This window comes from Lissotriton vulgaris, chromosome 6, assembly GCF_964263255.1.
Source record: "Lissotriton vulgaris chromosome 6, aLisVul1.2, whole genome shotgun sequence".
Lineage (NCBI taxonomy): Eukaryota > Metazoa > Chordata > Amphibia > Caudata > Salamandridae > Lissotriton > Lissotriton vulgaris.
The window spans coordinates 1,210,836,343-1,210,846,142 of NC_141694.1; the positions used below are offsets into that span (position 1 = coordinate 1,210,836,343).

The 9,800-nt window shown below is 42.9% G+C and overlaps 1 pseudogene; it reads right to left on the reverse strand.

The window, feature by feature from the left end:
- Positions 1-8,219: 8,219 nt before the first annotated feature.
- Positions 8,220-9,581, reverse strand: LOC147708634 (leucine-rich repeat flightless-interacting protein 2 pseudogene; annotated as a pseudogene).
- Between the last annotated feature and the right edge of the window lie 219 nt (positions 9,582-9,800).

Here is a 9,800-nt window from a genome sequence, read left to right on the forward strand (position 1 = left end):
GCGAGTGAAACGCTAAGGGGCCCCCCACTGCAGCCGAGGAGCCTCCATCTTGGGGGAGACGCACAGCCCCCACTGACTGACGCGACCTCACAGGCCAACGGGGCGCCCCACGCCGACTTTCGGCGCAGCATTGTAGGATAGCCATACCAGTGCAGCAACTTGCTGGACACCACCTCGGTGCCATCCGGATCTCGGCGCGTTGTGCTGCCTTCGGCCTATTCGCACATCGGTCCGCTACTGACGCCGCCTCACGTGCCAACGGATTTTCTACGCTTTTTACAGCCCTATGCCGCATAACAGGTCATGTGACTTGTTTATAAAACTTTTCATTGGTTCATTTTACTTTTGGTTTCCTAATGATGGAAGGCTTGGTCATATGACCTAAAAATAACACTTTTCATTGGTTAAGAACATTTTTTATTCCCAAACGATGAAAGCTCCACCTTGTTTCTGGATGTTTCAGACTGAAGCTGGCGTCAGCATGAAAGCACCACCATCTCGTGGCTCCGTCGTTGTCATTCCGCGAGCAATCATGGCAGCCGCTCCCCACCGGAAGCCTGCAGGAGTTGAGGGCCCCCAAGACTTTTGTTGAATCTTCACGGCTGAGGGGACGCTTTCGAGAATGGGGTCCAAGACCTAGCAGACAAGCGTCCGAGTTCCAAGGTGTCCCAGGGCCATTTTAGTGGACCAGGCCCAAAAAGGAAAGAGCCTGCCGCCATTTTGAGAGTCCTGTGGCAGCCGCCTATCACTGAACCGCAAGAGTAGGCGCAACTCAGCTGAATGGCGGATTTTGGCACAGTGTACCAAAAGCGGGCGGAATGGCAACTGAAACGGTAAAGGGGCGCCCCACTACAGCACACGAGCCGCCACCTGGGGAGGCCCGCCACCCCCTCCCCCCCCCCCCGGGGCGCCCCACGCCGTTTTTCGGAGCAGCATTGTAGGATGCCAAAACCAGTGCGACAACTTACTGGACATCACCTGGGTGCCATCCACATCTCAGCGCGTTCTGCTGCCTTGGGACTATTCGCACAAAACACAGCTACTGACCATTGTTGCTTCTTTTTTCAAAAAAATGTTTAAATGTATTTACTGTTTTTGTTGCGTTCTATATATTTATAAGTTATTAAAGTGTTATAATCCTACTACTTTGTTGGAGTATATTTTTAATGTGACACATAATTGTGAAGACTTTGATGTACAAAAAGGCATCCCTGGAATCTTCCGCTTCAGGCTCGGACCCACACACCCTCACAGTGAGAATCCCCTCCCCAAGCACAATACAGGATGGTTATCAGATAGTAGGAACGCGTGTGGTGTGACGGATCTCATCGGGTGGGGGCCTTGATCTACTGTAACTCCTTTGAACAGGGGTGATTCTCTACAGCTGGAGCCATAAACTACATCGGCAGGGCTAAGTGATAGACTGAGACCGACCTGCACAATCAGACACAAAGGAAGAGGAGTGTCAGAGAGTGCAGTAGTGAATAGTGTGAAAGGGAGGTATCGGGCGGGCACAGGGTGTGATTCTCAGAGAAGAACAGCGCAGATGGGAGGAGGTTTCTGGCCCATGCATGAGAGAGAGAGCGGGGGTGACCAGTGCGTGGGGGAGATGCTTGCGAGGGTGGGGAGCCGTGCTGAGGATCGACGGCGTGCAGAGAGTGGGTCTGGTCAAGGCATCTAAAATGGCTGCCGTGCACGACAAAATTGTGGCATTGGAAAAAAGGCAAGATAGCGCAGACAATGTTTATCAATAAGGATTAATTTATAACAAAATATTTTATCGCAGTGACAAAATGGCGGTCAACAGTTCCTGATTTCCATTGAATCGAACGTTAACAGACGTCACGCAGCAAAAAAAAAAAACGCTCATGCACAGCCGCTGGAAGACATGTATCAACATATATGAGCCTCCTCAGCCACCCTCAGAAAACATAAGGGGTCAGGATACGTCTCCCGTCCCCCTTTATACCCTGTAATTTAAATAAAACGAAACACAAAATGGCGAATTCCCGTTTCGCTACCAGTTTGCGGCCCAGTTCGCGGCCCGGGAAGCGCTTCTACCGTGAAAAATCAATTTTTTTTTATTTCCCCCACGGGACCCTTTAATAACCCCAACATCATTCCTAGGGGGTCAAGAGGGGTCTACCTTGCCCCCTTTCATTAAATTCCCCCTTCGTTTTTCACCTCTTCTTGTCTCTCGATCCTACCGAGAGACAAGATGGCGGCCGCACCGGACTGTTTAGAATGTTGACAGACGCCGGAGAGCCAATCAGCTTCGCTATGCAAAGCTCCGTGACGCGAAAAGTACGCGATCTGGAGCGCTATCTGGGACGCTGTCACAGATATATAAATTTTTTTAAACGTTAATTTCTCAAAATCCACTGGAGCATATATATTGAGACCCAGCAAAGGCACATCGGGCTAACAGTCCCTACAATTTTGCCAAGTTTCGTGCAAATCCATTCAGCCGTTCGAGCTAAAAGTGAGGCCAAACGCCCTATGGAAATTAACATGGGAAAAACACGTTTTGGGGCCCCCTTTTTTCTCGGCCCCCCCCTTAACGAAACCCCCCCAAATTTTCAGGGGCTGCTCAGAAACAAAATGTGCCATTTTCCTGATTCCGTCCACAAACGCCAAAGTTATTAGACATAGAATTTTCAAAAGTCCCATAGAGAAAAAATCCTAACTATATATACCTACTGGCGATAGCCAGTAGGTAATATATATATATATATATAATAACCAACTCGTTCACAATCCTTAAGAACGACGTCCAGGCCACAAGTAGTATTCAAATCTGGATTTATTTCACAGCCCTACTCGACGCATTTCGGGAATTGCCTTCCCTTTCTCACGAGTACCATAGTCTGTTTGCATCCATTATTTAAAGTAAATCACATGACTCCATTGAAACGATAGACATAGCCAACAGACTACCATAACATCATATGTCTGGAGCTATATTATACATACATTTTTCAGCAATGTGTGGCATAACGTAAATAAATCAATTGAATAAATAAATTCATTGGTTGCACATAATTTTGAAATGGGCGTAATACATTGTAACTTCATCATGTACAGGCGATGTTCACTTATTGTGGCGGGGACGATCAACCCTTCCAAATTATCTCAGACTTCCCGTAAAATTTAAAGGGGAAGCTTTTTCACTCGTTTGTAGTTGCCTGACAAAGTAAATCATAGGAAAGAATTACCGGCATTCTATTATTCCGCATAACAAAATTAAACAAATTGTGCTCTACTTCAAATGCGGTCCGATAGAAGCTACGAACCCTCAGTTATACCGTTCATGCACATTCGCATTGATCGTCCATTGAGTAGAGCTATAATATTGCCTCCTATTAACCCGCTCTTTTGTAACCAAATCCATGCGTGTTTAGGAATGATTACGGCCTGAATAGGGGGACAGCCAGTTTTATATTGTCCCGAGTGATTCTTAATTTATATACATTTTGCACCAGAGGTGCTCGAGGATTCAGCCCAAGTGGGCCCAGGATTTACTTATTCGTCCATTTGGTGCCATATCCAAGTCTCTGATGCTCACTACCCCCAAATTACGTACAGGAAACCCATGTGTCTCAAAGACAAAGTATGCCAGACGCTGATAGTCAACCGTAAAAGAACAAATCCAGTCCAGGGATTTTATGTCTGTGGCAAATGCAAAGCGTGCAAATTCAGCCACAATGTCAAAGAGATAACATTATCCCAGCTGTGTGAGCCTTTTAAAATCACCAAACATTTGACATGCCACACAGAATATGTGGTGTACGCACTCAAATGCCCTTGCAACAAATTCTATGTGGGCAGCACAATTAAACCGGCCAAAGACAGGATCTTACAGCATTTAAGAACCATAAAAAACCAAGACAAACAGTATGAGTTCTTCCTGAATGACAGCAACGTATGACTCATCCGAATTGACAAAGGAAGAGAATTCCAGAGTCTAAATGCTGCAACTGTAAACCGTCTATCACCCCAGGTGACTGTTCTCGTACGGGGAATATTTAGATGAAGCAAGGTGGCTGATCTTAATTGTTTTGATGGTCGGTATGGCGTTATCTGATTCCTAAAAAACTGTGGACCCGAGTTCTGGAGGGTCTTAAAAACCAGGCACATTGCTTGAAATTTTACTCGATTTTTGATAGTCAACCAGTGAAGATTGCGAATAGTTTGAGAAATGGGTTTGAATTTAGGAGTGTTGGTCAGCAGTCTCGCTGCTGCATTCTGCACAGATTGCATTTTATTGATGACTCTAGTCTGTGCACTAGTAAACAATCCGTTACAATAATCGAGTGATGATAATACCAATGCACTCACCAGGGTTTTCCCTGCAGCATCAGGTAAAAACGGAGTATTTTTTTTTATAAGTTTCAGCTTATGAAAAGCTGTGGCTGCAACTTGATTTGCATGAGCCGAGAAGTTGAGCTTTTCATCGAATACTACTCCCAGATTCCTGACCTTTGGGACAGGACATGGCGGGGTACCAAAGGATGAAGGCCACCACAGAGGGGACCAGCAAGGGGAGAGGTTTCCAAAAATTACAACCTCTGTCTTTTGGGAGTTTAGCTTTAGGGAATTGGCGGACATCCAGTCCCCGATAGCCAGCATACCCTCCTGAAAACGCCTTGACACATTCTCTCCATCATTATTGATGGCAATAACCAATTGGGTGTCGTCTGCATAAGAGGTAAGGCCCATCCCGTATTGCTTGATGACAGTAGCTAGGTACGACACATAGATATTAAAAAGTGTCGGACTCAGGGATGAGCCTTGAGGCACTCCACAAGGTAGAGAGAGCTCACTAGATTTGAAAGGGCCCAAGGAGACTACCTGGGTCCTATCCGCCAAGAAAGAAGTCAGAAGATACTTCGCTCGCTGCTGGATTCCCATCTTTCCGACACGGTCGATCAAGATGGAATGATCGACCGTGTCGAAGGCGGCAGATAAATCCAGTAGTACGAGTACTGCCGTACCTCCCTGGTCTTTGATGGCTCTAATATCATCAGCGGCTTTAATTAAAGCTGTTTTGGTGCCGTGATGTTTGCGGAACCCAAACTGGGTATTATCCAGCAAGGCGTGTTCTTCAATATACTCCGATAGTTGGTGATTCATAGCCTTCTCTACTACCCTAGCCAGGAATGGAAGACTGGCTATAGGTCAATAGTTTTTTAGGTCATCTTTTGCCAAATGAGGTTTTTTCAGGAGGGGTTTTAAGAGTGTATTTTTCATGGTGGTGGGAAATATTGCTGATTTAAAAATAACGTTGCAGATTTGGGTAACCACTGGGATTAACAGATCCAAAACCGGAGGAAGGATTTTTGGGGGACATGGATCCAAGGCAGATTCGGATTTTATAGTATTGATAATATCCAGGATTTGTTTCTCCGTCACCTCTCTGAAATGAGTTAGAGTACATTCACTGGATATCGTACTAGTTGAATAGAAAATTTGGTTAGAGGAGGAGAGAGGAGGAGAGAGGAAGGCCATATAGATGTCGTTGACCTTCATATAGAAAAAATTGGCTAGTTCACCACAAAAAGATTGGGAAGGAGGAGTTGTCAGATCTGAAATTTTCCCCACTAGTCCCTTCACTACTTCATAAAGCTGTTTACTGGAATTTTTTACCTTTTCTGTTTGATTGCTAAAAAACTGTTTTTTAGCTGTGGTAATCATTTTTTTATAGGTTCCAAACGTTTCCTTGTAGCGAAGTTTATTTTCATGATCATAATTTTTTCGCCAAATTCTTTCAGCATTCCTACAAATCTGTTTTTGTCTCCTAAGATCTTCCGAAAACCAAGGTGCGGATGGAACTGTTCTATTCCTAGATATTGTTTTCAGGGGTACTAGAGCATTAACAGCCTCACCCAACCACTTGTCGTATTGATTCGTAGCTGTATTGGGGTCAGATGAAATCGTTGGGCAGGTGTTATTAAGCAATGCTCTAAAGTCTTCAGTATTAAGTTCCTTCCAGGCTTTAAAGGATGTACGACAGGTATCTGATGGCCTGCCTACTAGTGCCTCGTTAATAGGGACGGAACATAAAATGGCATGATGATCGGACCTCAAAAGTGGAAGGACATCCTGTACAGATATCCCATTATAGTTGGAAAAAAGGCCATCTAAAATGTGACCAGCCTCATGTGTGGGAGAACCAACTAACTGGGAAAGTCCTAATACTTTCATATCTGAGATTAGATCCGAGGTATCTCTATCATCTTGCTTATCTAGGTGATAATTAAAATCACCTAAGATTGTAAAGGAATCCTCAATCGCTATCAACTCCAGTATGGTATTCAAGTCTGCCAAAAAGCCGGTGCGTGACCCTGGTGGTCCATACAAAAGCACTCCTTTAAAATTGTGCGAAGGTGTGAGTTAGATTGAGAACAAAATTGATTCACAGGTAGATGATAGTATAGGCGTAGTTGTTACCGTAAATTTATTACGAACAATTATAGCTAAACCCCCACCTCTCTTTCTCTGTCTCTGAGAGAGTAGATGTAGAGGATATATTGAAAGAGTGATATGCTGAGAAATAGGGTAGTGCATTGGAGAGAGTAGTAGAAAGATGTTTGAGATGAGGGGGAAAGTTGAGGTATAAGATATTTTGAGAGAGGTAAAGGTTGAGAAATAGGGTAGTGCATTGGATATGATGAATTAGAAAAAAGTAATAAACATATAGATCAGTAAGTACATGGAAAGTATATAGATGCATAGAGAAAGTGAGTAAATGTAGATTAAAGAGGTTAAAAGAGGTACCTGGTGAGAAATAGGGTAGTGAATTGATTATGCTTTTTTGTGAAAAGTAACAAATATATAGATCCAAGTACATGGAAGGTATTTAAATGCCTAAAGGAAGTAAGTAAATGTAGATTAAAGATGTATTCAATAAACCCTTATTTTTATGTGTTGCACTTAAAGATTAATTGTATTTGGTTTTTTCAAACATAATTATTCTACATGTTTAAACAAAGCAAAACACATATATAGGCACATATCCATAGTACAAATACATGCTTATATACAAAGGGATATGCTGTATATTTGTGTTTGCTTATGGTGCTTATGTGAGGAAGAGCCAATTCTTGAGTAGCTTTCTGAAGAAAAGGTGGTTGTCATTGGATCTTATGTTGGGGGTGAAAGAGTTCCATATTATGGCTACGTGAACAGAGAACAATATTCCACCCATATTTTAAGTACAAATCCGATGTGTCTGCTTTGACCGTGTAATCATTTGACAGTTTATCTTTGAAATTTTGATTAATCAGATGAGTCCCTTCTAGGCAATTTAGTTCCTTTTTTTCTTTTTTTTTCTTCTGAGTAAGTAAAGTGTCCATTTAATAGAGTTCTCTTTGTGCGAAGACCCAACCCACACAAGCAGCAGTTGTGATACAATTTTACAATATAAAGCAAAATACCTGTATCTTACTAGTATTAAAGTGCTTACTCTTATACCAAGAGTAAGAGCTAATAATCCCATTATATTACTCTAGAATTCTACAGAGCTACCACCCATGCAATAATGCAAGATTTATATACATTCCCTACTTTTTACATTTTATAGAAATTTAAATGTCTTACAAAAAAAGGTTCCATTGATGTATAAAGTTGAATGAACATTAGCCCAAAAAGGTATCTTTTTTAAAATACAACTGTTAGCATTAATTTATTTCAGTATGTAATAGGTTTGAACAATTGAACAGCATTGATGCCCATATTGCACCAAGGAAGGCACTTGTGCTGTGTGGTGTCTTGTTTCATTAATGGTCGTAGCCTTGAGCAAGTATAGTTCTTAGAGATCTTGTAGTGCATCCTATTCTGTTTCATGCAGCAGTCTTCAAGAGCCCAGCATCGTAAAGCAGCAGAGTTTGTGAAAATAAAATTGATTATATAATTGTGAACAAACTAGAATGTTCTATTCCACCTCCTCTCCCTTCCTCTCAAAAAACAGTCATGCAGCATCTTGTGCCCCGGCTCATTAATCTAGAACCAAGCTGAACAGGGAAATCCACCTTTGTTCAATAAGATTCACACTGGTTTCCATTCTCTCATAAATTATAAAATGTTGCTAAATTATGATACTAAAATACCACTGAACACTGAGGAAGATGTTCGACATTTTGTGCCATTGAGAAAGTACATATTATAAGTAAGGGCTAATTATTCCAAGGAGCAGTGCAGTTTCCAGCATTCCTTTCTCTCTACTGCTGAGTAAGAAGTACATTCCTTGTGGCCTTATTTTCTCCAAGGGTTTTACTAAATGGCTGTTGGTCCTCTCCATTTCTTCCATCTTGTCTTGTACAGTTCGAAGCTCTTGCTGAAGTTTTCTCTTTTCTGCTTTAAGTTCATCTTCTACCTTTTCAGCATTCTCTGCAGCAGATTTGTACCTCCTCACCTGTCCTTCGAGTCTTGCAATATTTTGCTCCATGTTGTTTCGAAAGCTTACATTTGTATTCACTAATTTGTCTGTTGGCATCTTGTTGCATCTCTATTAGCTGCAAATCAGAACCATTCTCTAGTATGGCTGAATCTGTGGTTGTGTTTTCATTCTTTAAGTTCCTTTGGGGTTCCTCTTCTAAATAAAACTTCAGCTTTCTGATCTGCGACAGTAATTCATCCTTTTCTTGGGCTAGGTTCCGTAGCCTTACATCTAAAGGCCCCTCGCCTGCAGATTCCAAAACATGAGCAGCTTCCTCTGACACCACAGTTAAGGCACCAACCACTGGATTGAGGTTTATGTCACCATTCAGCGTTCCGTCGGGGATGATAACCAACCCATGTTTCTCTATCAGTTCATCTCCCTGTCGAATGCCTTCTTTAAGTTCATCCAATTTATGCTGGAAAATACTGCATGCATGCTTTTGCCTTTCTAGTTCCCTTGACTTCTCTTTGTTTTCTCTGTAGTACTCCGCCATTTGTTCTTCCATCTCGTCAATAACATCCTTTAGCATATTGACTTGATAATTCAAATAGCTTTTCTCATTATCTAGCTGGAAATTGGAAACCATGGCTTTCTTTTATTTGTCTTAGACTTCAGTTAAAGATTCTTTTAGTTCTTTAAGTCCCTGCATGTATCTCCCTTCTCCATCTTGTATCTGGTCCTTAAGATCATAGATATCCCGTAATTCACTTAAAGAAGCATTAGGATCTATCAAACTGCTCGTATCACCACTTCCACATCTTGAGGAAGAGCCACTGAGGGGAGTAAAAGACCCAGGCAGTCCAGAGTTAGCATTCCTAGACGATGGCCTAGAAAACGTTTCTGAGTTTTGCTTTTCTGCCTTCTCATCCAGCTCTTTTTGTTGTCTTTCCAATTTTTGCATTCGTATATCTCTTGCTTCTGCACAGGCTGCTTGCTTGGCTCCAAGTCTTGCTTCAGCCTCTCTGGCAATGTGACTTAATGCTTCATCCACTGCGGAAAATCTGTCTTTAATAGGAGTGTGTTTCCTTCCATGACCAGGTGTCTCCATCTTTATTTCTGCTTCTTAAGGTTTTACTTTAAGAGCGTTTAAAATAAATTCACAAACTTCAGACCAGCCAAGGGTCCTAGGCTGCAGGCCGGACCCCAGTAACCCTCAGATGCGACAATGCCTCCACAGCACTAGGGTCAGGGCAGGGAGACTGCTCCTTAGCCCCTGGGCCGGGGACTGTTGTCCTGGCAGCTAGCAGGGACTATGATACTGGCTCCATTTGCCGCGACCCTGGAGTCTGGCGTTCCCCGACCGCCCGGGTTACACTGTGGCGGCTGCGGCAGCCCGGGCAGGAAGGGGGTGGAGATGCAA